Here is a 21,717-nt window from a genome sequence, read left to right as displayed (position 1 = left end):
ATGCTTTAACTGTAATAAGTATGGTCATAGAGAAAATGAATGTAGATCTAGAAATTATCAGAATATCAACACACCCACCAGTCAATGTTCTAAATGCAACAAAGTTGGTCACAACTCTGAAAACTGCATAATGAATGTGAGATGTTATGTTTGTGGAAGATTTGGACATTTATCTAATCAATGCAGAACACAAACCAACATAGGTTATGGGAAAGCTATTCAAAAGAATAATGTAACTTGTTATGCATGTAACAAGATTGGGCATATTACAAAATTTTGTAGAAGTAAAGGAACACCAGTAGACAACAAAAGTTCTAGCTTGAAAGGTAAAGAAAAAGTTGAAGAGGTTAAGCAAGAATTCTCAAAACAATGGATTAGAAAAGCTGATCTAAATATTGGGAATACTCCTCCACCGGTAGAACAAACCAATGCTTCACCAGCAGGATAGAGTGATACTTCACCAGAAGGATAGAGCAGTGCTCCACCAATAGGAAGTTCTTCATCCAATTGAAGAAAGTTTCTTTGAGGGTTTGGCAATCTAATGACACATGTATTATTATTCCCTCAGTTAGAGATAAGAAGTTAAAAATTACTTATTACCGGCAAACAATTTTAAGTGAATACTTAACTGGCATGCAATTAATGTGGTAGATGGTGAATAGACACTATAAAATTAAGGTTTTGGCTCCATTTCATTTCACTGAGATTTCAAATTTATGAAGAGCGCGAAGATTCTGAGCTAAGGCATTTTCGAGCGAGAAGCAAGAACACTCCAAGCAATCATCCATCCTAAAGGCAGTAAAAGGTATTTAATCATGGCATCCACCTCTACAATTGAATATATAGCAAATCCTACTGTTATTGAAGTGATAAAAAGACCTAGGCCCATATTTCAGTTAGTTCCCGAGGTAGCTAAGAAAGATGATACCTTAGGTGCTTTTTCTCAAATTCCTAAGGGAGTTGTTTATGTTGAAGACCCCAAAATGTACATCAACTGCAACATTGAGGAACTAGGAGACGAAGAGATTAAAACCATGTTTAAAACTGTGATATGTGATAAAACCGGCAATGTAAAAGATGAACACAAGATCATTGAAACCCTAGGATTTATAGAGATCCTTAGCATTCCTAAATTCCCCAAGGATGTGATTAGGATAGTCTTAAGCAGGTTACATGGAGAATTTTTCTAGTTAGATGCAGTCCACAAAATCACTAAGGAAGTTGTGAAAGCTATCACAGGGTTACCAACCATCGGTAAAAGACCAGATAAAACCAAGAAGGTTTCCAATGACCTAGTTATAAACCTAACTGGTGCAACATTTGACAAGAGGTCCCTAAGAGTTAATGATGTAATAGACATTAATGTGAGATTCATCAGCATGATATTAGGGTATAAAGCTACTCATGCAAATAGACTCAATTCAGTTTCAAGTTTATGCATTAAGAGGGCTTATGATATGGTCACGGATAATTCAAAAATTGATGTATGTGAATGGTTAAAAGATGAATTAATTGACAACCTTGGAAAGATCAAGAAGGACAAAAAATGAACTTTTAGGTTTGGAAATCGGTTAGTATGTCTCATGCTACATATAACAAAACAGGTTCCCGGTATAGGCTACAAAGAACTTAGATATGATATATCGGTAGGCAAATAGTTAACTTAACTATTCAATAACATGGGAAAAGACAAGGAAAACAATATTCATGACTTTTTTCAAGCATTAAAGGCCAAAATGAATAAAAGAATAAGGTTATCACAAAAGATTGTTGACAAATACAAAGATGAAATATGCTTTGTAATCAAGAAAGATGAAATTTGGATGGAAGCAGTCATCCCTAGGACAGTGTGGGTAATCGAGATGGGCTATGAAACAGATGATCACATAGTTGAAACATATGCTAAAGCATTTTTGGAAGCCCCCAGAGAACCTAACGAATAAATATTTGGTAGTGCAAAAACCATTGAAAGCCAAATACAATCAAAGAAAAGAGTGAAAAAGGTCAAGGCAATTGTAAGGAAAGGTTCCAGACAAGCAAAAGCCATCAAAGAAGATGTATTGAAGAAAAATGGTATAACAAAGGATGAGTTAGTAGCTCCACAACATGAAACTCACCTATCACCAGTAGGTACTTCTTTGGAAGGTGACATGCCTGCAAATTTCAAAAGAGTTGTAAGAAAAAGAGATCCCTCACCGGCAACCACACCCTCACCCAGGAGGACAAGGCAAAAACAACAAGCAGTGAGATCTCTGGTAAGAAAGGCCACACCAAAGAAGAAACTAACACCCAAGAAGAAGAAGAGGACAAACAAAGACTTTGCCCCTCTTGATATATTGCTGAATGAAATCATAGAGGAAGGTAAATTGAAGAACATAGAGAAAATATATGACACCTTAACAGCTAATGAAAAAGAGAAAGTTGAAAATAGTATTATATTGCATATGGATATGTATAAGAAGTTTTTGATGGAAGTAGTCAATGAAATTCCAGATGAGCTATTTAAAAAACTAGAAGCAAGAAGACAAGCATTAATAGAACTAGATAAGAAAATAAAGATTGAAAAGCTACTTGTTGTTTATCTGGTAAAATCACCCAAAGAAATTGATGACCTAATTGCTCAAGGCAACCGGTCAGTATTTTTTATTGCACACCGACACATTGCTTTAATGGCTGGAAGAGTTAATGAGGTGACTGAAGAGACTGAAAATGGATGGGACATATTCCTAGTTGAGAAAGAAAAACAAGAAGAATACAGGAACCCCAAACCCATAAAAGTTTATCAGAAAGATAGAGACAAGGGAAAAGGTAAAGTTGGTGGACCACCTAGTATCAAAGTTAGAGACAACTTACCCCCACCTCCTTTGATTACTCCACTAGTAAAAACAACAAATACAGATGATCAACCAGCAGCTGAGAGTATGGATGTAGAGGATGACAATCCTAATCCTGAAGTCTTAGATACTATGGATATTGATACTCAAAAGATCAACATAGTGGTAGACAAAGATACAACTGATAAGACTAATATGGCTAGTGATCCTCCGATAGCTGAGGAAATTGATAACACATAGGAGAAACCGGCAGAAGATAAAGAGAAAAAGGTAGAGACTTAGACATAGACTGAGACAATACAACAAATAGAGGAACAAATAGAGAAAAAGGCTCTGGAACAACAACAACAACAGTAGCAACAGGAATAGGTACATAAGGAAACAGTGCCACCAGCAACTAGTGAAGCAGAAAAACCATTGCTTAAAGAAATGTAGACACAAACAAACCTACCAGAGGTCAATACAAGCTTGGTTACTTCCACTGGTACTCAGATTGTTGATTCATCATCAGGATATAAATCAACTAATTTGACTGAGGTACTATTAGATTCAATCAAGAAAATAACCGACTGCAACTCACAAGCTTACAAAGCAATTGATGATACCATACCAATTTTGAAGGTAATTGCTCCTAACTGTAATATAGACAATAAATATTCTTTAGGACAACTTGATACACTATGTAAATATATCATAGAAAACATTGAGAAAATAAAGGAAGAGTCATTGAAGGATAAGGTAGAAATTGAAAAACAAAAATTCTTTGATGAGCAAATAAAAAAGTGTAACAGAGATTTTGACACACTTCTACCAGAATTGTGTAATTTATTAAAAGAGTATAAAAATCTGTACAAAGATACCTATAAAACAAACTTTTTGACTATAGATATAGACAAGAAGATGAGCAAGGTATAGGATGAGATCAATAAACTTGCAGATAGTTTTGTCAACTCACTTGATACACTATCAGTTTTTGAGGAAAAGATAACAAATTTTGAGGAAGAACTACTTAAGTTGGAAAGAGAGAAAGAAAGCATAGTAAATAAGGCAAAGCATTTGAGATCAAAACTAAGTCCAAGATTGGACTATCTAGCATCTCTACGGAAGGAAGTATATGAGGCATTTATACAAGGAAAGAAAACACCGGCAGAGCATTTGCGGCATCTCACCGGTGCAGTGAAGAGAACAAAGACAACAATAAAGGATAGCAAGAAGTTTATGAATAGTATAAACTTGATTTTGGGAGATCTTTTTCAAATTATAACCACCTAGGTACAAAGTTGAAACCACAAACTCTACTGACATCTTGACAACCTTTGTCATTGATGCCAAAGGGGGAGTAGCGGAATGAGAAAATTCAATATCCCAGGGATCATATGCTCAGGGGGAGCACACACATTTTGGTAACATTTTTTTTTGACTTCACATTTTTTGATACATTTTTGAAATTTCTCATGAGTGTTGCCATCAATGCCAAAGGGGGAGATTGTTGGCATATGCACACTCCAATGAGACATTGTATGTGATTGAAGGTTTTTTCATTGATGGAAACCTTGCAATCCTATGGCACCTACAAAGGCATTATTCCGACATCAGCAGATCACACTCTACACCGACACTCAAGACACCGACATCGGCACAAAAGAAAGGAAGTATACCGGCACAGAGGCCAACAGGATTTTGTTTTATTATATTTTGTTTATTATTGAAAAACTTTGTAAGCCGACTTGGCAAATTGTAAAATAACTCTTATATATGAAAGAGATCATTGTAGACATTTGAGTGAGGAGATAGAAGCACTGAGGAAAAATATTAGGCAGACCTATTATGTGAAATATAGGTTAAGGGGTTTATGTAAGCAGTAGAGCAGCAACCAGTATTGAATTAGGCATTGAAGATGCTATTGTAAAACAGTACAAGTTATTGGATTTGTATAATCCTCATTGTAAGTCAGTGAGACTTCCCATTGAGCAGTGAGTTCTAGGCAGTTGGCCTTCCTGCATGTGCAGGCCCCTATTGTAAGTAATATTCTCTTATTGGCTAGTGAGTGAATATTGTGGGTCACAAATCCCACCGAGGTTTTTCCCACATTGGGTTTCCTCATTAAAATCTTATGTTATGGTGTGCTTTTCATGTGGATGTTCTTGATTCTATTTATTGCATTATTTCTTACATACCAGTACACTGTTATATTATGTTCTGCATGTTTTAAGTTAAGAAATTCCTTTCACTAGTTAGATACTGATTCACCCCCCCTCTCAGTATCTATGGGATTCCTAATAGAAACTCCTCTACTTGGGCATGGATGGGTTGATCCACCTTAGGTCTACAGCCTAGTCTAGCTAGCACCTCATGAATTATCTGCCGCAACTCTTCCCTTTCAAGAACCTGCTCTCCTGAATGTTGTTCTTCCTAATGAATAGACTGATCCCGATCCACACTCGCATGAATGGGTGGTGGTGAAGGACTATGAAGGTTAGAACCTCAACCCCATCCTCCTCCTTTGCCTCTGGTGTGGCCACTTACATGGCCACCTCCCTTGGTTGTCCTAGCCATGACCTAACACTGCACAAGAGAAAAAGGTTCAAATCAAAGGCAAGGAAAGAAGCAAGGAAGTCACACCACTAAGACCCACACAAAAGGTCAAGGCGAATGGGCTCACTACAAACCCAGAGTACCCAGTGTTGAAACATGGGCTTTGATACCAAATGTAATGCTCCGATAGGAACCCCAAAGGAAAACCCACAACAAGGGTGAGTTTTTTTTTTTTTTAATTATAATCATGAAAGTGCATTAATCACAACATTGCACAATAAAACACAAGTAGAATACTTACACAAAAATTTCTTTAGAGTTACCAATGAAGAATAAAAACCAAAAGTTAAATTCCACAATTAAGACTAATCCAATAATCCATCAAAACTCATAGAACATATTAAGCCATATGTAATAACAGATTACACCATTGAAAGATTGAAAGGATACAATATAATTTCTCTTCAATAAGCATTTACACATATCATAAAGGAACTTGATAAATAACATCCCAAACTTAGGATTACATTGCTCTTCCAAAACATGGCTTCTCAATATACATATAAAGATACAACTTAACCAAATACAAGGCTACATAACATCATGGATACGATGACCACATAGGTCTCCAAAGAATAATAATCTGTAAGCATCAGATAGAGCATGAATCATGAACCACAAGAACACCTACAATGTCAATCCTTGCATGAAGGAATGAACAAGGACATCTGATGGGAAGTGGCACTACCACCTGACCATGTGATCCCAAACTGGAAATCACACCACCATGCTAGGAGATAGCAGAGGACCCTCAAGCAAGCAAAAACATGACATGGTCGACTGAACAATATGACTCCATGACAGCACAATATGACTCCACAATTTTTAGGTGACTCAACATCACAAATACACAAGTGACTTGACATCACAAACACAAGTGAAACCTATAGAGAGAGTTTCATCACATAGCTTATGATGGTTACCATGGTCGGCCCCTATAGGTCCCGACCCACTGTCCTGGTAACCTTTCCTGAACCTCCAGCTCCAACTAAGTCTCATGTAGACCCTACCAACCTTTCATGAAGACAAGGGGGTCGGTTTACCATTCTATGCCTTCTCACTACATTATGAGCCCTATACAAGAACTCACCTATGTGTGAGGTAAAATATCTTATATAACATTATGAACTACCCACTTAAGCAATTAATTATATTATCACTTATTATCTAACTTCTGATGGTTTATACTGCCAACCAATTTGGGTGCAACCCCCACTCAAAAACTACTCTCTCAAAGGACACTAAACAAACATGGTCATTCCACGAGGACCCTATGGTGAAGTAGATAGCCATAACACCACTATCCAAAAATAAGTGGTCAAAACAAGGACATACTAACTCTTGGTTAACCGTCAGGCAAAGGCACTACATGGTTAAGACAACAAAGTCATCATATATCACTAGGTCAAAGGTACCAAATACGCCACCAGAGGACGACTGAACCACACACCAAAAATAGCACAATATAACTCTTTTCAAGGAAAGCTAATTTCACTAAGTCCGCACTCAAACAATCTTTGAGAAAATCAGCAGCATAAGAACTTGCAAATTCCATGCATTGAAAATTAAGTAAAACACTCTTTTACGACATTCACATCTATTCAAATTTCCAAATCAATATTCCATCAAGAACGAAATCCACATTAAATATTCAACCAAGTCACACATGAATTCCTAACAGGCATTTAATTCATTTCCAGAATATATCCAAATTTACCAATTTGAATTACTAATTCATGCCTTGATTTCCAAAGATAGATTTCTAAAACCACATAATAAAAATCATTTGGAAATTACCATTTATATTTAACATAAAAAAAAACTATAAAAATATTCCATTTTATACAAATAAAGTTCATAGTGCATGAAAGGTTGTACCACGAGGGGTACAAGATCACGCGGGGGCTGAGGCCAACCTATACTAGTGTTGTTGCTGAGGTAGCAGACACTACCTACTGGTAGTACTACTGTTGATAGGTAGCAGGCCTACCTACTGGTAGTGCTACTACTCCCGGTAGCAGGCACTACCGAGCGGTAGCAGTCCTATGAATTGGTAATACTGCTACTATCCGATAGCAGTCCTACTGACCAGTTATGCTGCTACCATGTAGTAGTACTGCCGACTGGTAGCACTGCTACCTATGGGTAATAGACACTATCGACCCACATGGTAGGGCTAGCCCACCACGCAGTAAGTTAAATTCAATCTATAAAATAATTTCTAGCTTCCTTAGCAAATAAAATCAATTCAACATGAAAATGATACCTCCCCTATTCATTTCACGGACACACACATACAGTGCCAAAATCCAAAATACAAGGGGATATTTATCAATAAGGTAAATGGTGAAATAAACTCACACAAGAACCCAATAAATAATGATTTAGGCAACAATAGAAGATTTGAACAGGTAGAAGAGGGGTTAAGATAAATTTCCTTACTTCCATACATAGGAAGAATTCCTAGCTTCTAGCAAATGGAAATAACCAATTTTTGCCAACATAAACCCCAAATCTTGGGCAATTAGATACTAGAAAGCACACAGCAAACTAAATCTAATTCATTCTATTCCAAATAGAAGAGGAAATTGAAGAAGTTGAATTTCAAGAACAAAAACATACAACAAATAGAGAAATGAACCATTTCTTTCCTATAAGCAATCATATGATATAAGTTTCTCAAAAGCAACAATAACAGGCATTTCTTCTTCCATTCCAATCATTCCACAAGAATCTATAAAGATATTTGCATTCTTTCAACACACAGGAAGCAACTGAAAAATTCAAATTTTGTTGGCATATGTGCAAAGTATGTTGACATGATGATATTGTATGTTGTCAATATGATGAAGAGTGAACCGGTATATTGAAGTAAGAACTTGCAAGTGAACCAGTATGATGTTGTGAACCAGTATATGTGAACAAGTGAAGTGGTATGTTTGTCCAAGTGAACTGGTATGTTGAAATGTGAACCGGTATATGTGAAAAAGTGAAGCGGTATGTTTGTCCAAGTGAACTAGTATGTTGGAATGTGAACCGGTATATGGAATGTTTTGTATCAAGGTTTCATATGGTATGACTACCAGTTGGTAGTCTTAGCTTTAGGGTTTTCGATTGAAGTGTTCTATGCCTGTGTCATTCAACCGATGACATCGTGTGATGAGTTAGAATTCTAATGAAGAACAGATTGTGTTGCCACCTTAGCCTTGTGCACATGAAGGATCTTGCATAAATGAGATCGATCCTATCTACCTCAGGAATGTGTGAAGTCTCTGTAAATGGTGGAAAATGTGTGATGGGTTATCAGCCTCCAAGAAGCGGTAAAGAATGAACAATGGAGAACGTCTTGAGATTTGTTCAAGACTATTGTAATCAATGCAATATGATCAATGGTTAGGATTGAACCGACTGAATTTCTTAACCTAAATTTTTAGGGTTTAGGGTTTATGCTACCGACCTATCTATTTCCTATAAGGTCGATGTTGTTTTTCATGTTGAGGTTGTAGGCAAATGTTGTGTGTGTATCTAAGTGCAGAGATACATGATTCTTTCTAGACTAGATAAGAGAATTGATACCTGTAGAGTATGTGTGTAGAAGGAAGGAACTAAAGTGGATTTGCATTGGCATTGAGTGCTATTACCAGATCATTGTAATAACTGTTGATCTCTAACCACTTCAACAGTTGGAAAATCCCTTAATAGGGTAGCTTTAACTAGCTTGTTGTAAATCCTTTAATAGGGTGACTCAAAGCCATTGAGTTCTTAAAATCCTCTAACAAGGTAACCTCTAATAAGTTTTAACCCTTAACTGGGTATTATAGCCATCCCTTAACCAGGTGATCCCTAATAGAACCTGTTGTAACAGTCTTTAACTAGACTAGGCTTCTAACAAAGTGGACTTCTAAAGAGTTCAAGTATAGGTTGTGGGTATTCATCCCCTCCATGGTTTTTCCCAATTGGGTTTCCATGTGAAACATATGTGTGTCATGCCTTTTGATGTGATGCTTTGTTATTTTTTGTCAAGTGCACTGTTTGCAGTCAAACCAGTTCACGAAAAGTTTGTGTATGCACTAATTCACCCCCCCCTTTCTGTATCGGTTTGGTACTCACTATTCATCATTGAGTTATCAATTGGTATCAGAGCATTCTCTAGGTCCTCTATGTTGTAAGCTTACCTACTTGAGGGAAAGATCCTATTCTAATGATGAAGAGGGAAAGTCCAAAGTTCAATAGAGATAACTTTAAAATATGGAAGGACATAATGAAGATATACATTAGAAGCATGGGTGCTCAACACTGGAGCTATGTTGAAAATGCTTACATTATTCCTACTGGTACTCTCACCGATGATCAAAAGAGAGAGATCCAGGAGAATGGGCAAGTCATGGAAGCCCTAATCAGTAGCTTATCTAACATTGAGTTTATTGATGTCTAGGATAAAGACAACCCCAAAGAAGTATGGGATGTTCTTGAGAATATCTATGGCAGTGATGAGCATGTGAAACAAGCTAAGGAAGAGAGCCTTAGGAGAAAGTTTGAAGACATGCAGATGGTTGAAGGAGAGACCATTCAACAATATGGAATTAGAATCAAAACTATTGTCGGAGATATCAAGAGTGCAAGAGATAAAATAGATGATTCTATTATAGCTAGCAATGTATTGAGATCCTTATTACCAGTCTATGCAATAAGGGTTGTTGCTATTCAGAAGTTAAGGTCTATAGACAAGACAAAGGTATCCCTAGACTCCATCATTGCAAAGTTGACAACCTATGAGCTAAACAACTATGATGGTAGTATTCAGAAGACTGAATCAGCCTTTAGAGCATCTGCTACACCATCTAGAAAAGGAAAAGAAGCAAGCACCAGTGGTGAACCAAGATAGAGCAAAGAAATGGATGATGAGGAGATCTTGATGGTATTTGAAGCTCTTCTTGTCAAGAGACTTCCTAAGGGAACTGGTAAATATAGAGGTAAGCTCCCTTTGAAATGCTTTTCTTGTAACCGAATAGGACACATTGTTGTAAACTGTCCTAATGGTGATAACAAGGACAAACTGGAAAGGTTCAAGAAGTTCAAAGGAGGAAACCAGAGAAACTATTTTGTAGCATTTGATGAAAGTGTCACTGATGAGGAATCAGAAGATGAAGAAAATGAAGATATTGTGTTTGTTGTAGTCAAGGAAGATGTGTCAAACAAGAAGGCTCTTGTCTCCCGCTTTGATAATTCCAGTGAGTGGATTATTGACAATGGCTGCTCTCATCATATGACTGGTGACCGCAATAAGTTTCTATCTCTAGAAGAGTATAATGGTGGTGTTGTCTGTTTTGGTAATGATGCACCATGTATGGTCAAAGGTGGAGGGTCTATCTCTCTGAAAGGAAAGAGTAGTGCTGATAATGTGTATTGGATAGAAGGTCTCAGACACAACCTTTTGAGTGTTGCCCACCTGAATGATAGTGGACTCACTCTGAAACTTAAAAATGGAGTGTGCAAAATCAAAGGAAAGAGTGGTGAACTGATGGCCACTAGTATGCAAACCAAAGTTTGATGATTGTTGGATATGGCATAGGAGACTCTGCCATGTAAACTTTGATAACATAGTGAAGGCTAGTAAAATCAAGGCAATCAGAGGATTGCCGGTGCTGAGCAAACCAGAAAATCCTCTATGCAGAGAGTGTCAACTGGGTAAAATATCTTCCTCAACCTTCAAAGGTAAATCTTTCACTGCAGACAATTTAGTTGATCTTGTGTATACTGATTTGTGTGATCCTATGAAAACTAGGAGTGTGCAGGGAGATAGGTATTTAATGATTCTTACAGATGATTGCTCAAGAATGATGTGGGTAACATTCTTGAAGGACAAGTCTGAAGCCTTTGGAAAGTTCAAAGTTTTTAGAGCAATGGTAGAAAAGGAAAGTGGTAGAAGAATCAAATGCCTTAGAACTGATCAAGGATGGGAATTCACTTCCGATGAATTCAACAAATATTGTGAAGAGAATGGCATCAAGAGGCAACTGTCTGCCCCCCAGACTCCACAACAAAATGGCTTAGCAGAGAGGAACAACCAGACTGTGGTTGAAGCGGCTAGAACTATGTGGATCCAAGGAAAGGTTGCTCACACCTTTTGGAGAGAAGCGGTGAGCACTGTAGTCTACACAATGTACCAGGTACTCATCAAGAAAGGTAAGGATAAGACTCCTTATGAGTATTGGACCAGTAAGACACCAGTGGTAAGCTACTTTAGAGTGTTTGGTAGAAAATGTTATATCAAGAGGAGTGAACATTGGAGCAAGTTCGATGCAAAATGTGATGAGGGAATATTCCTAGGATATTCCACCAAAACTAAAGCTCTCAAATGTTTCAACAATAGGACTCAAATAATTGTTAAAAACATTAATGTTAGAGTTGATGAAAAATATGAGAAACCTAAGGAAACCAGTAGTGAGCAAGTAGGAGATGAACCGGTAGTAAGATTCTGGGAACTGGTTGCAAATTAGCCCAGTACTAGTAATTGTGCTCCTCCACCGGTGGATGCTAATGTTGATGAAGATGAGGATGAAGAAGAAAAGCAAGAGGAATCTGTTAAGAACATACCTAGGTATGTCAAACTCCATCACGATCCAAAGCAGATCATAGGAGACAAGGATGCAGGAATCCTTACAAGAAGAAAGGTCAGAGAAAACTCATGCATGATCTCTGAATTTGAGCCTAAAACATTCAAAGAGGCACATAAAGATGAAGATTGGATCAAGGCAATGGAAGAGGAACTTGATTAGATAGAAAAGAATGGTACATGGTCTTTGGTACCTAGATCGGAGCATAAAAATGTCATTGGAACCAAATGGGTCTTCATAAATAAGCTAAATGAGGATGGCACAGTGGTAAGGAACAAAGCCAGACTAGTGTGTTAAGAATATGCTCAAGAAGAAGGAGAAGACTATGGAGAAACCTTTGCTCCAGTAGCTAGATTGGAAGGAGTTTGTATGCTTCTTGCATATGCATCTTTTAAAGGATTCAAGGTATACTAAATGGATGTAAAATCTACATTCCTAAATGGAATAGTTGAAGAGGAGGTGTATATAGAGCAGCCAAATGGGTTTGCCCTACGAGAAGACAGTGACATGGTGTGTAGGCTACATAAATCCTTGTATGAACTCAAGCAGGCACCTAGAGCATGGTATGAACACTTGCACTCCCATTTTGTAAAGATTGGATTTGGAAGAACAAGTGAAGATAGCAATATCTACTTGAAATCAGAAGGAGATCAGATTGTGATCAGTAAAGTATTTGTAGATGACATAATTTTTGGTGGAGATGACAAGATGAGTCATGACTTTGCAGATGAGATGAAGAAGGAATTTGAGATGTCACTCATAGGGGAGATTAAGTTCTTCATTGGACTATAGATTCAGCAAATGGAAGATGGAATCTTTATCACTCAGTCCAAGTATGTCAAAGAGGTGTTAAAGACCTTTGGCATGGAAGATAGCAAACTAGTTGGTACACCAATGTTGACTAGTTGTAAACTATCAAAAGAGGATAACTCAATGTTGGTAAATGAGAAGGAATACCGATCAATGATTGGTAAGTTGCATTATGTAGTGCATAGTAGACTGGACATTACACATGTAGTGGGCATTACTACTCGGTTCCAAAAAATCCCAAGAGAATCCCACTTGGTAGTAGTCAAGTGGATTCTTAGATATCCAAAGGAAACTATTGACTTTGGATTATGATATCCATACAATAATGATTTCAACCTGAAAGTGTTCACAGATGCTGAGTGGGCTGGCAATGTGGACTATCGGAAGAGCACCACCGATGGTGCATTCTTTCTTGGTGGTAGATTGGTCTCATGGATGAGTAAAAAGCAGAGTTGTATCTCTCAGTTTACACTAGAAGTGGACTATGTTGCATCTTTTATGAATTGCACCCAGACTATCTGGATGAAGCATGTATTGAATGGCTTCAAAGTTCCTGTATCTGAACCGGTAAGTATATTTTGTGACAACACAAGTGCGATTAACATCTTCAAGAATCCAGTTTTACATTCTAGAACCAAGCACTTTGAGCTTAAGTATCATTTCTTAAGGGAAAAGGTTCAGAACAAAGAAGTTGTACTAGAACATGTTTCTAGTAAGGAGTAGTTAGCAGACATATTCACCAAGCCTCTACCGAAGGCTACCTTTACCTATTTGAGAGGTGAATTAGGGATGCTGCCCCTTCAAGAGGTGAACTAAAGGTGTGTGCTCCACATCAGTCAGGACTTACATTCATATATTTTTCTTAGGATTGGTGTGTTGAAGGATGCTGCTCCTTAGGGGGAGCAACATAGTAGAACATAGATGTTTATGCCTTCACTTTTACTTTTTTGTCAAAGGGGGAGAAGATGTGAAGTGGAGAATATTTCTGCAGTATTGGGGGAGAAGATGTGAAGCTAAGAGATATCTTTGTATATTGCCATCAATGCCAAAGGGGGAGATTGTTGGCATATGTGCAGAGTATGTTGACATGATGATATTGTATGTTGTCATTGATGTCAATATGATGAAAAGTGAACTGGTATATTGAATTAAGCACTTGCAAGTGAACTGGTATGATGTTGTGAACTGATATATGTGAACAAGTGAAGTAGTATCTTTGTCCAAGTGAACCGATATGTTGAAATGTAAACCGGTATATGTGAAAAAGTGAAGCGGTATGTTTGTCCAAGTGAACAGTATGTTGCAATGTGAACTGGTATATGGAATGTTTTGTATCAAGGTTTCATATGATATGACTACCAGTTGGTAGTCTTAGCTTTAGGGTTTCCGGTTGAAATGTTTTATGCCTGTGTGATTCAACCGATGACATCATATTGTGTTGCCACATTAGCCTTGTGCGCGTGAAGGATCTTGCATGAAGGAGATTGATCCTATCTACCTCGGGAATGTGTGAAGTCTCTATAAATGGTGGAAAATGCATGATGGGTTATCAGCGTCCAAGAAATGGTGAAGAATGAATGTTGGAGAAAATCTTGAGATCTGTTTAAGACTGTTGTAATCAATGCAATATGATCAATGGTTAGGATTAAACTGACTGAATTTATTAACCTAAATGTTTAGGGTTTAGGGTTTATGCTACCAACCTATCTGTTTCCTATAAGGTCGATGTTCCTTTTCATGTTGAGGTTGTTGGCAAATGTTGTGTGTGTATCTAAGTGTAGAGATACGTGATTCTTGCCAAACTAGATAAGAGAATTGATACCTATAGAGTATGTGCATAGAAGGAAGGAACTAAAGGGGATCTACATTAGCATTGAGTGCTATTACTAGATCATTGTAATACCTGTTGATCTCTAACCACTTCAACAGTTGGAAAATCCCTTAACAGGATAGCTTTAACAAGCTTGTTGTAAATCCTTTAATAGGGTGACTCAAAGCCATTGAGTTCTTAAAATCCTCTAACAAGGTAACCTCTAATAGGGTTTAACCCTTAACTGGGTATTCTAGCCATCCCTTAGCTGAGTGATCCCTAACAGGATCGGTTCCTAATAGAACCTATTGTAACAGTCTTTAACCGGACTAGGTTTCTAACAAAGCGGACTTCTAAAGAGTTCAAGTATAGCTTGTGGATATTCATCCCCACCATGGTTTTTCTAAGTTGGGTTTCCATGTGAAACATATGTGTGTCATCTGTGATGCCTTTTGATGTGATGCTTTGTTATTTTCTGTCAAGTGCACTGTTTGAAGTCAAACCAGTTCAGGAAAAGTTTGTGTCTACACTAATTCACCCTCCCCCCCTCTCAGTACCAGTTTGGTACTCACTATTCATCATTGAGTTATCAATTGGTATCAAAGCATTCTTCAGGTCCTCTATGTTGTAAGCTTACCTGCTTGAGGGAAAGATCATATTCTAATGATGAAGAGGGAAGGTCCAAAGTTCAACAAAGATAACTTTAAAATATGGAAGGACAGAATGAAGATATACATTGGAAGCATGGGTGCTCAACACTGGAGCTATGTTGAAAACGCTTATGTTATTCCTACTGGTACTCTCCCCGATGATCAAAAGAGAGAGATCCAAGAGAATGGGCAAGTCATGGAAGCCCTAATCAGCAACTTATCTGACATTGAGTTTATTGATGTCCAGGGTAAAGACAGCCCCAAAGAAGTATGCCATGTTCTTGAAAATATCTATGGTGGTGATGAGAATGTGAAACAAGCTAAGGAAGAGAGCCTTAGGAGAAAGTTTGAAGACATGTGGATGGTTGAAGGAGAGACCATTCAATAATATGGAATTAGAATCAAAGCTATTGTCGGAGATATCAAGAGTGCATGAGGTAAAATAGATGATTCTACTATAGCTAGCAAAGTCTTGAGATCCTTATTACCTATCTATGCAATAAGGGTTGCCACTATTTAGGAGTTGAGGTCTATAGAAAAGACAAAGGTATCCGTAGACTCCATCATTGTAAAGTTGACATCCTATGAGCTAAACAACTATGATGGCTGTATTTAGAAGACTGAATCAGCCTTTAGAGCATCTGCTACACCATCTAGAAAAGGAAAAGAGCAAGCACCAGTGGTGAACCAAGACAAAGCAAAGAAATGGATGATGAGGAGATCCTAATGGAATTTGAAGCTCTTCTTGTCAAGAGACTTCCTAAGGGAACCGGTAAATATAGAGGTAAGCTCCCTTTGAAATGCTTTTCTTGTAATCGACTAGGACACATTGTTGTGAACTATCCTAATGGTGATAACAAGGACAAATTGGAAAGGTTCAAGAAGTTCAAAGGAGGAAACCGGATAAACTATTTTGTAGCATTTGATGAAGGTGTCACTGATGAGGAATCAAAAGATGAAGAAAATGAAGATATTGTGTTTGTTGCAGTCAAGGAAGATGTCTCAGACAAGAAGGCTCTTGTCTCCCATTTTGATAATTCCAATGAGTGGATTATTGATAGTGGTTGGTCTCATCATATGACTGGTGACCAGAGTAAGTTTCTATCTCTAGAAGAGTATGATGGTGGTGTTGTCCATTTTGGTAATGATGTACCATGTATGGTCAAAGGCAGATGGTCTATCTCTTTAAATGGAAAGAGCAGTGCTAACAATGTGTATTGGGTAGAAGGTCTCAGACACCACCTTTTGAGTGTTGCCCACCTGAATGATAGTGGACTCACTCTAGAATTTAAAAATGGATTGTGCAAAATCAAAGGAAAGAATGGTGAATTGATAGCCATCGGTATGCAGACCAAAGGTAACCTATTTCAGCTGAATACAAATATTAGTACATGTCTTATGGCTAAGTTTCATGATAGCTGGATATGGCATAGGAGACTGTATCATGTAAAATTTGATAACATAGTGAAGGCTAGTAAGATCAAGGCAGTTAGAGGATTGCCAGTGCTGAGCAAACCAGAAAATCCTCTATGCAGAGAGTGTCAATTAGGGAAAATGTCTTCCTCAACCTTCAAAGGTAAATCTTTCACTACAGACAATTTAGTTGATCTTGTGTATACTGATTTGTGTGGTCCTATGAAAACTAGGAGTGTGCAAGGAGATAGGTATTTTATGATTCTTATAGATGATTTCTCAAGAATGATGTGGGTCACATTCTTGAAGGACAATTCTAAAGCCTTTGGAAAGTTCAAAGTTTTCAGAGCACTGGTAGAAAAGGAAAGCGGTAGAAGAATCAAATGCCTTAGAACTGATCAAGGATGGGAATTCACTTCCAGTGAATTCAACAAGTATTGTGAAGAGAATGACATCAAGAGGCAACTGTCTGCCCCCCAAACTCCATAGCAGAATGGCTTAGCAAAGAGGAACAACCAGACTGTGGTTGAAGCAGCTAGAACTATGTTGATCCAAGGATAGGTTGCTCACACCTTTTGGAGAGAAGAAGTGAGCACTGCAGTCTACACAATGATCCAGGTACTCATCAAGAAAGGTAAGGATAATACTCTTTATGAGTATTGAACTGGTAAGACACCAGTAGTAAGATACTTTAGATTGTTTGGTAGCAAATGTTATATCAGGAGGAGTGAACATCAGAGCAAGTTCGATGCAAAATGTGATGAGTGAATATTTTGAGGATATTCCACCAAGAGTAAAGCTCTCAAATGTTTCAACAATAGGACTCAGAGAACTCTTGAAAGCATCAATGTTAGAGTTAATGAAAACTCTGAGAAACCTGAGGAAATTGGTAGTGAGCAAATACGAGATGAACCGGTAGTAAGATTCTGGGAACCGGTTGCAAATTAGCCCAGTACCAGTAATTATGCTCCTACACTAGTGGATTACCGCTCAGTTCCAAAAAAGTCCAAGCGAATCCCACTTGATAGCAGTCAAATAGATTCTTAGATATCTGAAGGGAACTATTGAGTTTGGATTATGGTATCCTTACAATAATTATTTCAACTTGAGAGTGTTCAAAGATGCTGATTGGGCTAGAAATGTGGATGATTGGAAGAGCACCACCGGTGGTGCATTCTTACTCAGTGGTAGATTGCACTCATGGATGAGTAAAAAGCAGAGTTGTATCTCTCAGTCTATAGCAGAAGTGGAGTATGTTGCAGCTTTTATGAACTGCACCTAGACTATCTAGATGAAGCATCTATTGAATGGCTTCAAAGTTCTTGTATCTGAACTGGTAAGTATATTTTGTGACAACACAAGTGCAATTGACATCTCCAATAATCCAAGTTTACATTCTATAACCAAGCACTTTGAGCTTAAGTATCATTTCTTAAGGGAAAAGTTATAGAACAAAGAAGTTGTACTGGAACATGTTTCCAGTAAGGAGCAGTTAGCAGACATATTCACCAAGCCTCTACCAAAGGCTACCTTTACCTATTTGAGAGGTGAATTAGGAATGCTGCCCCTTCAAGAGGTGAACTAAAGGTGTGTATTCCACAACAGTCAGGACTTACATTTATATATTTTTCTCAGGATTGGTATGTCGAAGGATACTACTCCTTAGGGGGAGTAACATAGTAGAACATAGATGTTTATGCCTTCACTTTGGGATTCTTATCAAAGGGGGAGAAGATGTGAAGTAGAGAAGATTTCTACAGTATTAGGGGAGAAGATGTGAAGCTTAGAGATATCTTTGTATATTGCCATCAATGCCAAAGGGGGAGATTGTTGGCATATGTGTAGAGTATGTTGACATGATGATATTGTATGTTGTCATTGATGTAAATATGATGAGGAGTGAACCGGTATTTTGAAGTAAGCACTTGCAAGTGAACCGGTGTGATGTTGTGAACTAGTATATGTGAACAAGTGAAGCGGTATGTTTATCCAAGTGAACCAGTATGTTGAAATGTGAACCGGTATATGTGAAAAAGTGAAGCGGTATGTTTGTCCAAGTGAACCGGTATGTTGGAATGTGAACCAGTATATGGAATGTTTTGTATCAAGGTTTCATATGGTATGACTACCAGTTGGTAGTCTTAGCTTTAGGGATTCTGGTTAAAGTGTTCTATGCCTGTGTGATTCAACCAAGGACATCATGTGATAAGTTAGCATTGTAATGAAGAATAAATTGTGTTGCCATGTTAGCCTTGTGCACATGAAGGATCTTGCATGAAGGAGATTGATCCTATCTACCTTAGGAATGTGCAAAGTCTCTATAAATGGTGGAAAATATGTGATGGGTTATGATCCTCCAAGAAGCAGTGAAGAACGAATGTTGGAGAACGTCTTGAGATCTATTCAAGAATGTTGTAATCAATGCAATATGATCAATGGTTAGGATTGAACCAACTGAATTGCTTAACCTAAATGTTTAGGGCTTAGGGTTTATGCTACTGACCTATCTTTTTCCTATAAGGTCGATGTTGTTTTTCATGTTGAGGTTGTTGGAAAATGTTGTCCATGTAGCTAAGTGTAGAGATACGTGATCCTTGCCACACCAGATAGGAGAATTGATACCTATGGAGTATTTGTGCAGAAGGAAGGAACTAAAGCAGATCTACATTGGTGTTGAGTGCTATTACCAGATCATTGTAATACCTGTTGATCTCTAACCACTTCAACAGTTGGAAAATCCCTTAACAGGGTAGCTTTAACTAGCTTGTTGTAAATCCTTTAACAGGGTGACTCAAAGCCATTGAGTTCTTAAAATCCTCTAACAAGGTAACCTCTAATAGGGTTTAACCCTCAACTGGGTATTCTAGCCATCCCTTAACCGGGCGATCCCTAACATGATTGTTTCCTAACATAACCTATTGTAATAGTCTTTAACCGGACTAGGCTTCTAATAGAGAAAACTTCTAAAGAGTTCAAGTATAGCTTGTGGGATTCATCCCCACCGTGGTTTTTCCCAGTTGGGTTTCCATGTGAAAAATATGTGTGTCATGTGTGATGCCTTTTCATGTGATGCTTTGTTATTTTCTTTCAAGTGCACTTTTTGCAGTCAAACTGGTTCAGGAAAAGTTTTTGTGTAGGTACTGATTCACTCCCCCCTCTTAGTACTGGTTTGGTACTCACTGTTCATCATTGAGTTATGAAATTTAAATTTCAAACAAGAAGAGATTATCCAACCTTGAAGAAAACTAGAAAGCAAAATGATGGAAGAATTCCAGTCCTCGCAAACTAAATCAAATTCTAGCTCCTCTTTCAGAATGGTTTTTCCAAATTTCTCTTCCAAATTTTCTGCCTCTTCCATTCCCATGAATTTCTAGGAATATATGGGAAAATAATTCCAACCAAAAATTTCTAGGTTAAAAGTTTTCTCCACCAATCAGATTAAATTATTTAAAAAGTAAAAAGCAATCAAATTTACTCTTTTCCAAAAATAATTCTTTTCTTAAAAACAAAATACAAAAGTCAAATGGAAAGGTAAAAAAGGAAAAACTTTTATTAATTTTCTATTTTCATAATACTTTCTTTCAACATAAGAATTTAACATTTAAATGGCTAGGCAATTATTTATTTCCCTCCAAAAAATATAGCAATGCAACTTTACACAATAAAATAAGCCATTTAACCATTTGATCTAGCAAATCATTAATTTAATTAAATCAGTAATCTCAAAGCATAATAATTAACTAATTATGGCAACATAAGATAGCATCATCCATTCAATTAAATAACCATTCAGATGAACGGAAGAATGCAAAATGAAGAATGATCAAATGACGACTCACAAATGACCAAACCAAAGAACTATGACTCCCATACCAGCTAGATAGGAAAGACAACCGGTTGAAAACACTCACACGAGTGTAACTACAGGTCAAATTAGGGTCCAACAGCCATCTCCTCCACTCCCATTAGACATATAAGGCATGCTCAAACCTGTGAAGTGAGGTGGAGTCAATACCCCATACCTACCCGATACTAGTACCTGCAATGTCCTACACCAAAGAATCCATACGTGCATATAGACAAATATTCATATATATAAACAGACACGACACACACACTGATGAAGGAGAATTGTGATGTCCCCTGTCTCACCGGAGTGAGGGAAGGAAAATCATCCTCTTGCATCCCAATACACTTTCAAACATGCAACATATAAATAATGCATCACACATATAAGGTAAGAGTGTTAGTCCATGATAATGATCCATAAAATAATATTAATCATAAGCACTAAGATACTGCATAAAATCACACACCAGAGATCGACATAAAGCAATAAATAACATCGCATAAAATCTCAATCAATATACAAAAATGTTCCACTGAAGTCAATCAAAAACATACAAAAAAAGTCTGATCAAGGAGGGGTACTACACTTCAACTATCACTTCATCTTGACCGGGATTCTTAGTTTGTTCAACTTCCTTCACCGGTGTAGTATGAACTGATTTCTTGACATCCTTTGTCAAATTGGGAATGTTTGACACAATATTTCCTATAATCTCATCAACTGAGAAAACAATAAAACCTTCAGTAGAGCCTTTTTTTTTACCTTTCCCTTTTTCAAGGGCAGCTACACTTTGATCTTGTTTCTTTAGCTTTGTTGTTTCTTCTTTAGCTTTCTTTTGTTGATTCATGATTTTTTTCCACAAACAAACACTTTCTTCATGTACTACTTCAACTTCAACTACAACCACTCTCCCTGTTCTATTTCTTATCTTAAAATGTTGAATGCATGCTTTAGCCACTAGTGAAGATTGATTAAGATCTAGATCAGGTTGCACTTCCATGAGTGCTTTTATCCTGTGCTCTTTCTCAATAGCTAGAGCTATTTTCCATCTCCCTTCAATTTGATCCTACAAATCTGAGGGAATTATTCCATATAATTTGCAGGGAGCTCTACAAAACTTGTGCAAGTTCCAGATCAG

The sequence above is a fragment of the Cryptomeria japonica genome, chromosome 7 (assembly GCF_030272615.1).
Source record: "Cryptomeria japonica chromosome 7, Sugi_1.0, whole genome shotgun sequence".
Lineage (NCBI taxonomy): Eukaryota > Viridiplantae > Streptophyta > Pinopsida > Cupressales > Cupressaceae > Cryptomeria > Cryptomeria japonica.
Note: the sequence above shows the minus strand (reverse complement) of the source record.